Below are 13,037 nucleotides of genomic sequence, written 5' to 3'. Positions count from 1 at the left end.
GCCCCCTTGTGCTTGCTCAGTTCTCTTTTTACCAGTTCTACTAATAATGTTCCTCTGCAGCAAAAAATACAGTCCAAAACCCATTGATGCCTATTGCCATCTTTCCTTGAAGGCCTACACAGTCTCTCTCTCCAAGTGCAGTCCCTACACTCTATATCATCAATCTTAGAGACTAAGGTAATTCTGAAAAACAAGACAATAAAATTCTCACTAAAATTTGCAAGGTTGGAAAATTCTTCAGTAAATACAGTCATTATTTTTCCCTGAGATATTGTTCTATTGTAAGTCTGTAAGGAGATCTATTTATTTTTAAAGATATTAGGACTGAATTCTCATGGCTCATGATCCTAAAATGTGGATTAGAGTATACCCTTGTCATCCAGCTATTCTAATTTTGTTCAGGCCAGAAAACTGTCTAAGCTGAAAATTTTCTGCCTGTATCTTTAGGTTCCCATTCAGCACAAATAACAGCATTAGATCAACGGGAGAGAGGAACGATGTACTCCTAGAGCTTGTTCTGACAGTCACTCAGGATGCACATCTGTATCCAGGAGCCCACAGACACCACAGTTAAATTCAGCAGATTCTGCACAGCAGTTCTACAAAATTAGTAGTGATGAGTACTTAGAAAATTCATGAGTCTTCTGGACTTGGATCATCAAATGGACTATTAAAATTTACAGCAAATCAGCCACTAGTGCCCAAAGGTCGCATTCCTAAATACATGTTTAGATACCAAAATAAAAGTGACTTGAACATTTTGAAAGATAGTCATCATCGAGTTGGTTGTTTGCGAGCCTGCAGCGATGTTAAGGAGTCACATTTTAGCACCTAAGCTTTCAAATATGAGTTCAAATGTTTTGTACTTTATTCTTAGAGATCATAGTGCATTTAACTGTAGAAACATTTGACTTACTAATTCCTTAAAATGTATGTTTATACTATTAAGATACATTAGATGATTCCTGTATATGTGTGTCATAAAAAGTTATGGTGTGCACACCAAATCAGACATTACAGACGTTGGGTGACATTACAATATTCCAGTATATTGTATTAAACAAAGTCTAGAAAATGAACTAAAATAAAAATATGAGTTGCAATATCCTGTATAAGCACTATTTTCCCTGTCTTTTATACTACAATTATTTTCTATTTTTAAGTATATTTTAAGAAATATAATTCTACAACCTGTTTTAAAGGAATTAAAAGACATATATTAATGATGCTCATTAGAGAGTTTTGGAATCACCAAAGCCTTTGGAGGCAAATAGTAAACCTGAATGGTCTAACCTTTTTTTTTAATCAAGAAGTTAATGTTCTTATCCCATGCATGCACTGCATTTTAACATACTCCACAGCTCATTCCTTCCATTCCTTCTCGTTCCTTCCAATGAATTAGCGATAGGAATCCTAAAAAGTGATGACCACACTCTTCTCAAATTTGATATTGTTGCACTACTGCTGATCTCAAAACATGCAATTGATTCACCTTGATACAAACATACTTTTAATTTTTACCATGTAAAGAAATTATTGACAAGTCACATATCTGTCACTAGTTTTGGAGCATTTAAATGTAATTAGTTCCCAAACAAAAGGCTATATTCACACTCACACACAAAAATTAATCCAAAGCAATTAGAAGAAAATAAAAATAAAACTACCTCAATCTGGAACAAACCCCATCATGTTACATAAGTTATAGGCACACATATCCAAAATACATAAAGTTATTAGGTCATTAAATTTTAATAGCAGATATTCTTTAATTCATCATTTCCCTCATTCTTGATACCACTCAGTTTTCAGAATTATTCTTGTGATATGAAATTAATTTTTCTCTTTCACTGAAATCAGTAAGGAATTAAAAAAATGAAGAGGCAACTGAGGAAAAAAACGCAACCCTTGCATTTACATAATCTTCAAAGTATATTAAACTGACAAAAAGAAAGTGACAAAAATTTTAAGCAGTTAAATAAATATTAAGGGAAGTTAAAACATCAACATTCAAGAAAAAATTAAGTTGTAACTGACACTCCAAAAAGCACACGATTCTTCATTTGCAGACTGGTTGTACGTACTGGAGATTCGCAAAGATAACAAAACCAGGAGTGGAAGGTTAAAGAAAGCACAGTAAGAACCAAATCTTGGGCTCTTCATCCAGGTGCTTTTCTTCTACTGATAAAACTGAACGGAACAGACAATCTCCTTTAACTAGTCAGCTACTCTAAGACACCTTTGGGGGCACATTTTGTAATTCAGTCTGTTCTCATGACACTGCTTGAACGAAAGAAAAAAAGAAAGACTGGATACCTCTCCAGATAGAATTCTCTGATCCCAAAAATCATTCTCAGTTGGCTGGTATCCAGTATAACCATTTCCTACAGTGTAAGTTAGCAACTAGATGATCTTTAAGGTCCCTTTCAAACCAAACCATTCCATGATTCTATGAACTGGGAAGCAAGCACAGAACACGAGTAAAACAGTTCCAGCTGGTGGACTGCCTCATGTGGATCATAACTAAGGTGAGGAGTTTGAGTGTCCTTTTTTTGTAATGCTGCAAGGTCTGACATAAAAGTTAATTTAAAATCTGAAAGTTCTTAGGTTCTCCCTGCTGGTCCTTTGCCACAAAACCCAGACCATTATTATCACATACTGTAAATCTTCAATCAACACTTTCATCGTACAGTTCTTACACAGGCAACGCTTACAAATACAGTTGGTTATTTACAGTAGTGAAGCACAGACAACTAAAATCCTACCCTTGGTCCCCACCCAGGCATCCCCTACTATAAAATAGTAGTGATTAACAATTCCAAAGTTTTTTGTGCAGCTCTTACATGCATTAGTAAATAACAAAAAAAAGCGCTGTCTCTGTAAGCAACGGGAGCACTGTTCTACAAATCTCAAATCTCAATACTTTTTTAGAATGATTTGATAAATCTGTTAATGCCAACGAGAATTCTGGTTCTGCAAAGACAGCCACATCATGGACTAGTCAGGAATATGGAAAAAGCAGAGTACTGTGACTAATATTGTTAATGCCTCTTTACACAAGATTACAGAGTCACATTCTCAAATCCTGAGGGGAATTTGGCTTAGTAGCTCACTCTCTCTGATACTTTTAAAGAACAGAATGTAAGGTGCTAAAAACATTTATTTGGCAAGAAAATAATCTGAGACACTCTTAAGGATAAAATAATTTCACAGTAGGTGGGTCCAGGCACACGAAGCAGTTTGGAAGGTAACGAAGAAACTGAAGAGTGTTGTGATTAAGAGACACAATAACATTATGGAGTCATGTTCTTCTTTGCTCAAAAGAAATGTGATCGATAAAAAACTTGATGCATGACATCTCTCAAAGTATCCATTTAACTTATGTCTTTTAAGTAGTAAATTAGTTTAAAAAGTGGTATTATAAACAACAGACATTTAATGAAAGAATGGTTAGAATGTAGAATCCTGTGGGATTTTTTAAAATGTTGTAAAAAATTTTAGTATCAATGAGTTAGTTTTATAAGCTAATTAAACAAGTAAAAAAACCCCACACAACATATAAGATTAGTATTTAGTTAAATGTTTCCAAAAATACATTTGATTAATGTTGCTAATTCCTCTATCCACAAGTTTGTATTCTCAAATTGTAAAGAAGAATGTAGAATTTAATGATTCTTTTGAAAGATAATGTCAATGAATAACAGGTATTCTGTCCTGAAGAGAACAGGAACTGACATAATTACTCGGACAAAATTTAAAAATTAATATTATTTTAGATTATTATAACAACATTACAGCACTATTTGGGTTAGGCAAAATGCTTATTTATTCTTAAAGCACTTAGTCCTGTTACACTCAGTTACCAACAATTTTTCTAGCTTGTTTTCTGAGGAGAGACCTGCTGAAATACAAAAAAAGGCACTCCCTGGAAAAGCTGTGTGACTCCTCTGTCTTGTAGCACTTTTGTTATACAATATTTTGACCAAAACATTTAGAACCCTTGCATAATTTAGATTTTTTTTTTTTTTTTGCTTCTGTTTGATTTGTTAACTTATTCAAATATAAAAACCTGATGACTTTAGTACCATGTCGTTCAGTCGCTCCCATAGTCAGCAACTCAGATTTCAGAGAAAGCCAATTAAAAAATAAGCGCCTGGAAATGGCGTCACCTTCAACTCGAAGAATCAACTCCCCCCTCACATCTAAAGGTTCTCAGTTGTAAAACATAAGGCATCAAATTTGATAGCTAATGGCTCCCAGAGCCAGATTATGAATAGTTTTCCTTTTTCACAATGATTTTCCTTTTTCACTTATTGTCTTACATAGTCCCAGTACAACAAATAGGACTACTAATTGTTTATTTAAGTGGCCACATTCTGGCCTTCTGTTTTACTTGGTAACAAACTAGTAGTTTTGTCATTTCATGCTACTGACAATATGAAATATCATTAAAAAATGAGAAGCAGGGACATAGTTTCTTTGTCAGTATCACCAGTCAACTTCTCTTTTTCTCATATAAGGTTTGAAATCTCTTCATCAGCATATACCTGCCTGTAACCTACATCTGTGTTGAATCTAAGGAGGAGCTATGCCTTTCACAAGCCAAATTCTGATTTATACCATATCTAGAGACATTTATTTGAAAGACTGCAAAGTGAAAAAAATACATGTTTTTTTCCCTCACAAATTACACAAAGGTGTACATTGAAAACACTTTAATTTTCAAAAATTATAGGAAATTAATTGATATGAAAAATATACCATCATATAGTAAAGTATTTAGTTACAAAATAGCCTTTCTTAGTAAACACACTTTTTTCTGACTTCATATTATGGGTAATCACAAGGTTCTTTTATTCTATAAAGAATAATCAGTTGATAAAGAGCCTAACTGAGCAGAGTATTCTGCTCTCTGTAGTTCTACAGTAGAAAAACTACTTTACAGCTACACTTCATTGTACTTTAGTGTTTAATTTTTTTGAGGCTCTTATGTAGCCTATTCAGTTCAAATAAATTCTCAGCACATGCTTATATGATCTGTCCATTCAATTTATATTAAAAAGTAATTCTTAATACTTTCCAGCTATTTAGCTTGGGTAGAAATACACATAAGAGCAAGTTGATACTTATAAAGTTTTGCATCAAATGTAAATGACGGTAACTGAAATCAGTGAAGACAGGTTTTCAGATTTGTTGTCATAGCTCTGCCACATAGAGTTGGTCTGCTTTCTCTAATTTAAGATCTCAATGCCCTTTTTTAAGACTGATTGCTTCCACATGTATGGGATAGTCTCAGTGGAGAGAAAGAGAAGGCATACTTCCCACTGATGTAATTGAAATTGTAGTGAAAAGCAGCCTCAGCAAATCAAAGTCAATCCCTTCAATGTATTTGTTTACCCTGTCCTATGTTTCATGCTCAATTTTTCTTTCTTACATTTTCAGTCAAACACCAGAAAAAGAGAGACATTTTACCTGCACAGTTTCTTAGCCATAGGACTGTGTTTCCTGCCCTATTTGGGGCGAGACTATATCTTTATTCACTGAAGAACACCTGTCCTAAAGAACTGAGTTCAGTGAAGCCGTTTGTAAAGTGACACATTCACCCCATGGCAGAGCTAATATTCCAAGTACCGCATTGTGATACTGTAACGGGCTGGTTCATGGGGTTATTAGTGGAAACAGAGTATAACTCTGCTAGACTGCAAAGTTCACATTCTCCAGATCATTGATATGTAACTATACCTGCACATGACGTTGTAGCTCTTCAGTGACCTGTAAGAAATACATACAATGATTTTATTTCCTGTATTTCTTTACAGATTTCTAATAGAAGAGAACACTCTGCCATTATTGGAATCTTTTTTGTGTAAATGAGCAAGCAGCCCAAATTTTAAATGGGCAGACAAAATGAACTGTCTTGTAGGTCAACAGAGAAGGCTATTATCCAGGGAATTTGGGCTATTTTTCCTGTGTTGTCTGCCCTACTAATTGAGTTCTGCAGACCTAGCAGTCAAGACCCATTTGGAAATATGGTATTAGATAAGAAAATCTATGTTTATTACAGAGTTCTTCTAATGTCTAGTCTAGAGTTCAACAAAACACTGAGAAAAACACTGGACTAGAATTCTAAACAATAAAGCATAAAACTGTAGTGCTTCATAGCCAAATATAATGTTTTCAAAGGTTTCAGAATAATTCTTATATTCCTATATTTGTATTTAAGGTAAGGTTCTTGTAATTATGAATATATGAAACTGCAAATCGTAGTAATTTGTTTTTATTGTACTTCTTATTACATAAACACAGTATTATTACTTTTTTCCCCAGAAGAAAAATGAAAGCATTGGTAAGCCAAGAATGAGGTCCTCTAACTGGACATGATACACAAGTGAGCTGGCTGTGTGTTGAACGGTCTTTGAAAGTAAAATCAGAACAATGGAAATATCAACATGTTCATTCCTCTCTGTTCTGCTCCTCACTTGCAGTAATCACTCCATATCAAAAGCTAAAGTTGTGTCTTCAACTGGGTCTTCTCTGTTTCCTGCTTTCACTTTGCCTTGGATTTACGTGAGGCATGCATGAATGGGAAGCATCAAAACCTCTTTATTCCCAAAATACATTATGGAATATTTAGATAAAATTTCTCCAAAATGTGTGAGAATATCAAAAACAAAACAAAGCGTAAACAAACACAAAACCCCAAAATAAACAAACAAAAAAACCAGCCACCACACACACAAAAAAAAAGATTACACAGGATTTTTAACACAGACAAATTTCAAAACTTCCAGAGCAGGAACATTTTTAGGGGATGAGTGAGAAATAATTTAATTCTTCACATCTATCTTCACAGTAACATCTATCTTCACAGTAACATCTATCTTCACAGTAAGTAAATACACTTTCAGCCTAGACCAGACCTTTTAGTGGGTGAGTTTAAAAAACCTAATGCATTGAAATCTTGGAGTTTATTTTCTTACACCAATTTTTTCCGTACACTGGATTTTTGAAATTTCAAACTGAAAAAAAGAAATTAAGGCTATTTCACGTGCTTATGGATAACAATGTCCAGAGACACTCTCACTGTGAGAGTTAGATTTTAATACCAAAGTTCAAGAGAAGACTAAAAACCAACTAGTGGTCCAACCATGTTAAACACCATACAACCAGAAAAAGCAACCACAGTAGATTACAACTGTGAAAGTTCAATAGTCTGGAAAATCATAAGAAATCATGTATATATGCTCTGATAGTCACATATGTAGTGCAGCTAATACTGGTGGTTGAAGCATGTATGCATTGTATGCAGCATTTGGTTAATTATTCCTTGTTATCTAAATCAAACCTCTGCATTTATAAATTATAACAAGCCCAACACACCATCTTTTCAACACACATAAGCCAGTTCCCATTGATGTAGATTGAACCTTGTGTTAACACATACTGCCACTAGAGGATAGTGTTGTCATATTACTATGCACACACATTAAGTACATGAAATTACTGTAACATTCAAGTTACTTATTTTCTAAAGCCAGAAAAAAATACTGTATTTCAATAAAGAAATACTTTCTTTGTGACAAACCCTGAAGCCTGTTTTTTTGAATAAAAATTAGAGAGCAAAATCACATGGCATAATTGCTTATTAGTTTATATTCACTAACAGTGTTTAATATGCTATTCGTTTTCAAGTAAGTGGAATTAATGTATCTCAGGCAGAGTGTGCTACCTGGGAATCTCCTGGAAGGAGACAGGCCTTGTGCAGGGGTCTGACATACAGCAGATAACCGAATTTTATTCTGGTGGTGCTGGATATTTGAGTGAGTGACAGGTATCAGACTTGCAAATTGACTGACAGCCTACTGAGGATTAGGAACCAGATCAGACCAAGCTCAAGAATACTCACTTATGGTGACAACAGGGAATAAGAAACTCACTCCTGTAATCCATTACTTACACCCTCACTTCAGCAAAGCAGAGATAAATAAACTGCAGACTTCAATTAAAACAGGCAGACTGAATGTGGGAAAAAAACCTGCACAAGTTTGAACAGTACACTGTATCAAATAAAAAGTCATGATAAATTGCTATCATCAGAAACAAGAAAGGAAAGGAGGAGAAACTGTCCCAGTCATCCCCCACAGCTCCACCTGATGCAGTATAGCTGTAAGTTTCTCCATATTCAAAATAAAAATTCTAATATCTGGGAAAAAAATAAAAATCTAACTTTAGTCTGGTGTTGATGTGGATATTATTATTCTATTGAGAATAATCTATTCTCATTATATTCTATTGAGAATATATTTGACACACTTGTTTTCAGATGGAAATCTGCAGTGGAAGACAGTGAACTCATTTAGACCTAGGATGACCTTAAGACCTTATTTGACCCATTGAACACCACACTCTTCAGAACTAGAGAGCATTTTTCCTTAATGTTTACTATGTGCTTACATTACTAACATGAAAATACTTAAATTAAGGTGTGTATTCACTGAGGTTTTTTGGATTGCTTTAATTTAAAAAGTCAATAGGTTTAGCAATTGTTAGTATTTAGAGAAGAAAACAGTAAATTTGGCTTAGAAAATGAGATTTATGAGATAGGTGAAGAATCTGAAAGAGTGCAAGATTTGTTCATTCTCTTTATACATGTAAGATAGTTATAAAAAGATGATCACCTACTGCTAGGATATCCACTAGAAGGAGGACTAGAAGAAGCACAGGAAATATTAATTAAATAGTACATTGAGAAGAATTAAAAAAATTATGATGATCATTCTGCCAAGGAACAGACCCACTAAGAAGGCTGTAAAACCTTCTTTACCAAAGGTTTTTCAGTAAATTTAAATGTGCTTGTCATAGATTATTTAGGAGAAAAAAACCAGACAAGAGCAGTGGGCTATCATGGATTATCTCTTCATGTCTATTCCACCTTTCCTATATATAATTCTTGTACGATCTTAAACAGCTGCAAGACAAAAATCTCTACTCATTTGCAGTCTTACTAAAAATCAATGCTAAGTGGGAAAATGGCATTGTACCTGAGTGGTTCACTCATTTTATTAGCAATAGTAATATGACATTTTTAGGAAAAGGGATCTGAATTAGGTATATACTAGCTGTTAATAATTAAGAAAAAAATCTGTCTCCATTATTGGTGGTTTTTTTCACTTGTAAACACATACACTTAGCACACTTCTCTATCCTCCTGTGCAAAAATCACCATGTAAATAATTCTCTTTTCCTAGCTATCAGTTCATCAATAATATCAGACAACTCCCAATCTTGGGAACTCTGCTACCAATTTCTGAAAGTTTGTTTACAGTACTGAAACCAGTTACTAGAAAAAGGAACTAGTAGTTACTAAAAACAAAAGAACCCTAGATTCTTCAGCTTTGTCACCCCACAACAGAAGCATTAGTCTTCCAAACAGAGTTATTTAAATTCAGTTAGAGTGATAACTTTATTAAATTTTATTAGGTCATCTTTTTAAAAATGAATGGAATATGAGTAATTTTGAACCCAGGAAACTCCAAAAACATTTTGCAAGGATTTTCCTGTGAGCTGCTTCTTTATGCCTTACACTTGTACAGATGACATCACTTTACTATGGTTGTTTTCATAAACATATTTTACTCCCATTTTAGTAGACTTTTGTATTAACATATGTTAATATTACAGCATTACACTTTACTGTTTGCAGATGATATTTAAGCAATAAAATTCTGTATGTGATGTCTGCATTCTAAAGAAATCCACCAAATCTATCAGACCTTCTATAGTATGAAATGCTTCATTTAGATAAGGGTTTGGGTTTTTGTCTATGACTGCTGAAACTTGTTTTAAGTTGTAGTTCTCATTTCCTTACAAATTAATTTCATTTTCCTTGAAACATTTACAACAGCTCTTTAATTGCATATAATGTCAGAACATGTGTCCTGGGTTGTTCAGTCAAGTCATTGTTATTATTATTACATAATATTATTATATCTGCACCAACAAGGCACTTGGCTGAAGGTATATGTGTTCGGGCATATTCAGTTTTGTTTTTAAATGCACATGATTAAGCAACTGTGAAAAGATAACTGCTGGCAGATGATCTTTACAGAAATGGCCAACAGCTTTCACAAAAAGAAGTCTAAATACATTGTCAACAGAGATACTAAACTCTGATCTATAAAATATTTTAACCAGCATTAATTGTGGGCTGGGGGGGCGGGTGATGACAAGGAGAACTGAAACTGAACTTCAGGTTCTGGACCATGACCAGTCACACAATACCCAGGACATCAGTTTAATTTTTCTTTAAATTTAATCAGCAAGTTGCAGAGATATTAAGAAATAATTTTCTCCTGTATTTCACCTTTCAATCTCTTGGCTTTTGTTATACTGCTATGAAACATGTCCTTGAATTGCCAGTGACTATGGAGCACCTGGATTTTTAATGTCAGGGTTGCAACTGGCTTTCCTAATTCACATACTCTTAGCATAACCTAAGTAAAAGAAACAAGAATGCTTCATATCCCACCTTAATCCCCATCTCATTTTTTATATAAAAACTATGTCTGAGGTTGAGTTTGACTTCAGACAATAAGGGTTGTGAAAAACACCCTGCTGAATGAGCTAGTTGGGGTGGTAAAAGTGCTACAGTAGATGTAGCAACACTGATACTAGCAAAAATGAAACACAATTTGTCTCACTTGAAGAATTACAATAAATACAACTGCAAAAAAATCCCCATCTAAACCAGTCTAGGACCCATCTGTACCTGTTTATCTATATAACCTCTTCAGAGTTTCTTACAGAAAGGTGAATACTAGGAACAGAAAAGGCCTTGATGCTGGTCCTTGTCCTGAAGGTCAAAGCCAAAATGAGCAGTCAGACCAGCAGGGAGACTGGTCTGCAGCAAATCCTTAGAGATCCTGTAATTTATGCTGTCAGTTACCTACCAGGCACTGGTTGCCATAGCTATAGCTCCTCAGCCCCCCTGTACTGCAGTAACACAATATTTAAGTCACAAAGGCATGAAAACTACAGAGATCTGTAGAGATAAACAGCCAAGCTTTTGGTGGTTTTGGCCAGTTCATGCTACTTGATATTAAAACAAATATTTTTTTAAAAAATCATAGACAAAAAAGAACTTTTATTTTGCAAATGTTTTGGATCAAGGATGAAACCTGTGTGCCATTTTCTTCCAGGCACATAATTATTTTTCCAGTGTATACGAACCACCCTTTCTAAGGAAAAAGACATCAATACTTCACAAAAAAGCAAGACCCTCAGAGACATTAAGAACTTAACAGCTAATACCATCTTGTTTTGGCTGCAGGCTTTCATCTGACAACTATTCAAATCATATTGTTCCACAATATAAAACCAAAATAACTCCCCAAATGATAAGACTGTAAATTACAGGTTTGAATGGCTTGAGTTCAAATGCAATAATTGTAATGTGCCTGGTGAAACCATTAATTAAAAATGTTAAAATGCTGTTCAAAACAAACAAATTCTCTAGATATTTTTGGCTATTTTACTAGCATTGACATTTCCTCTGACAGAACTGCAGCAATCTATGTAAGCATTCGGCTTCTTAAGTCCAAAACATTACATTACTCGTTTCATAGCATCAAGCAATTTGTATTATCAAGTACTAAATTAGTTGTTTTAGTTATAATAAACTATTATACAAGTTACTCTTCTTTGCTTAGGCTCCCTCTTTTGGAAAAGTATTTTGAAGCAGCAATAAAACTTATTAATGTAGCATAGATTCTTATGAAAACACTAAGCAACCTCATATTCATGGATCAATTCTATTGTTACACCATGTGTTTTAATTCTTTTTATCCCCTAAAACAGAAAATACCATGAAACTTGCCACGGCTACTAAGGAGATGCTAGAGCTCAGAAGATAAATAATGCTGGGCTAGCTCATGCTGGAAGAACTAATAGCAACATAAAAGCTAGAGCACAATCTCTAAATATATTATTAATGATGTTTTCTTCTCCAATCAGCAGATGGACACTGAACAGCTCAAGTGACTGGTAATGGGATACGCAGCTTTTCATCTCAAAGTATCTGCTTCAGGTCTGCCTCATGTGGATTATGACAGTTACTGTTTGACAGGTATTCAATAGCCAAAATGTAATAACTAGTCCCAGCCTAGCTTTTCCTGTGCAATCTGGTTAACAAAGCTGGCATATTGTTTTCAAACTCAGGGCTGAGTAGGCCAGGAGACTCGATTATCCTTTTAGGTCTAAAGGTTCAGTCCTTCAAAACAAATTTGAAACCCAGGTGCAAACAGGACAATGGACTTAGTGGTCACTTTCCATTAGTGTCCATCAGGTGTTTTTTCAATGACTAAATTAACTTTTAAACACATAAACAACAACAACAACAACAAAACCAGATAGAAGAAAATCAACCTGAGATGAATGGAAAAAAAGTTACTGTAATGAGACAGACTACTGTTTACATAAAGCTTGGCATGAAGGACATGATGTATTCCTTTTACATGCACAAGGGGCAAGAATTTTTAGTATGGATACAAACATACAGTATGCATGTAAAACATCTGTATTGTCCAAAAAGAATTAGTAAATTGATAAAAATCAACTGATTGTAACTCCCTTTTGCAGGAAGCCTGGCAGCTGCTTTTCTCAACAAAACTTACCATGAGCTTTGAATTTTTTGTAGGTTTTTTTCATGTTTACCCAACACACCAATCACACTTATGTTTTCACTGAATCCAACCAAAATCAGGAGTATTTCAAACTAGATCCAAAGGCTGCCTACATCACCTGGAATCTGATTAGCAAAATTAGTCATAATGTAGAAGAACTACCACTGTGAAAAGAAAATTTCCATCAGGGTATATTTGGAGTAAGCCTAGCAATAGCCATCTCAGACATAATTAATCAGTAAATTTCAAACATAAGGTCAGTATGATATGAAAGCTTTTTTAATGAGAATATTTTTGCAAGTGTATCAGGCATGAAAGGGAATTATACATGTAAAAGTGCTGCAGACATCTAGTAGT

The sequence above is a fragment of the Pipra filicauda genome, unplaced genomic scaffold (assembly GCF_003945595.2).
Source record: "Pipra filicauda isolate LSUMZ 115617 unplaced genomic scaffold, ASM394559v2 scaffold212_size3012638_pilon, whole genome shotgun sequence".
Taxonomy (NCBI): Eukaryota; Metazoa; Chordata; class Aves; order Passeriformes; family Pipridae; genus Pipra; species Pipra filicauda.
Note: the sequence above shows the minus strand (reverse complement) of the source record.